This window comes from Tupaia chinensis, unplaced genomic scaffold, assembly GCF_000334495.1.
Source record: "Tupaia chinensis unplaced genomic scaffold, TupChi_1.0 Scaffold144071_2, whole genome shotgun sequence".
Taxonomy (NCBI): Eukaryota; Metazoa; Chordata; class Mammalia; order Scandentia; family Tupaiidae; genus Tupaia; species Tupaia belangeri.
The window spans coordinates 454982-456632 of NW_006203925.1; positions in this window are offsets into that span (position 1 = coordinate 454982).

A 1651-nucleotide genomic window follows, 5' to 3' on the forward strand; every position below is an offset into this window, starting at 1 on the left:
TAGGAGACGTTTGAGGCCGTTGGGTCTGGGAATGCGGCGGTTCTGTCAGCCCAGAGTCAGCGTGGTATTGCTTCTGGGAGAAGTCCCAGCCCCCACCCAATCAGTGAAACAGCGCAGAAAGCTCAGGAAGGCACAGCTCTCCTCTCCCCGCTGCCCAGTCCCTGCTACCTCGAGTCTCTGCTGCGGGGCCATCGGGTCTGCCCTCAGCTGGGGAGTGGTTCGACTGTGTGAGGGCACAGCAGTTCCAGGCTGTGCTGAAGCAAAGGCCAGGTCGCATCGCAGAGCCTGACCTGTGTGTCCCTTTGCTTTTTTAAGCCTAAGTCACGTGATTTCTGAAAACTGGAATCGAGTAAAAGTTTAATCTAGATTTGATTCCCAGACTTGAATGTAACAATTTGATGATTGTTCTTATTTCTTCCTGGGAGTTCATTTTTCTTCTCAAGAAAGAAGCCAAGCCTATATTCTTTTTCTTCTTCTGGGAATCTATATTTTAAAGAGAAAAGAAAAAGTTACTCCCTTAAGGGTGTTTTCTTAGAGAGCACGTCGGCTTCTTTTAAATGACAAACCTGAGACACAGGTGAAGAGTAATTCTGCTTCCTGCTTTGTGTACACCTTTCGCTCTCGGCTCAGGGCCTAATTGTCTGCATCAGTCTTAATTTACTCCGCGTGATCCGGACTCCGATCTGAGGGTATTTGGCGTGCTCGGATGTGCCAATTAAGTCCACCCAGATAGACCATAAACAGGCAGATGAAAGTAAAACACTGAGTGTCTCAATTTAGCAAATTAGACTACTCTGGAAGGGATTCTTAGCTGTCTGAAATAGAAAACCTACTGCACTGCAGAAATGCAAACGATATTAAATACCCCGCTTGGTGCCTGAATGTATTTTTAAAAATTAAATTGTACTCATCATGCTTCTGTTGTAGAATTTGTTTCACGGATATTGCAATAAAGGAGAATGATTTCGAGGTGGATGCTTCAGTCTGTATTAAGGACAACTAACGGTGTGATGTGTGGCTCTCCCTTACAGTCAGTGTAGTTCTCAGCTACCCTTGCCACGTAAAAACACAGAACTCAAGAAGTAAGGCCAGTTTTTTTTTTTTTTTTAAAGAGAGATTATTTTTTGCTATAGGGTGCATGTGCTCACCAGAGAGACAGAGAGAAAGTGAAAAATCAACCCCTGGGGGGCTGGGCACACATGCACACGCGCCCAGCCTGAGTTTCAAGCCTCCAGGTCAGGGACTTGAACCGCAGTTGGCCCTGTGGGAGTTCAGCGATGTAACTGTTATGTCATCTGCTGGTCCCAGTAGGGCCAGTTTTGAGTTTCAAGCACCTCTATCTCTGACTTTCTTGAAATTTTGGGGGCCTGTTCATGTGATAGTAAAGGATGTCAGGCTACAAGGGTTGGATGGTTCCCACTGACAGGCACATCTCGTATGTCCCCTTTGTGGCTTGGTATAGACAGTTGTGTGCGTGGGTTTGTCTGGTCTGCGGTTGCTTAGACAACGTGATCTGTAGTCCAAAGAAGTGCTAAGCGGATTCTGCTCCTAGAGGAATGTTTCAAGTGCCCAGTGAAGAGTAAGTTTGGACTTACCATGCACAGCATTGAGGCGGGATGTAGTTAAGTTTTTATACAAAAATGAAGGTACT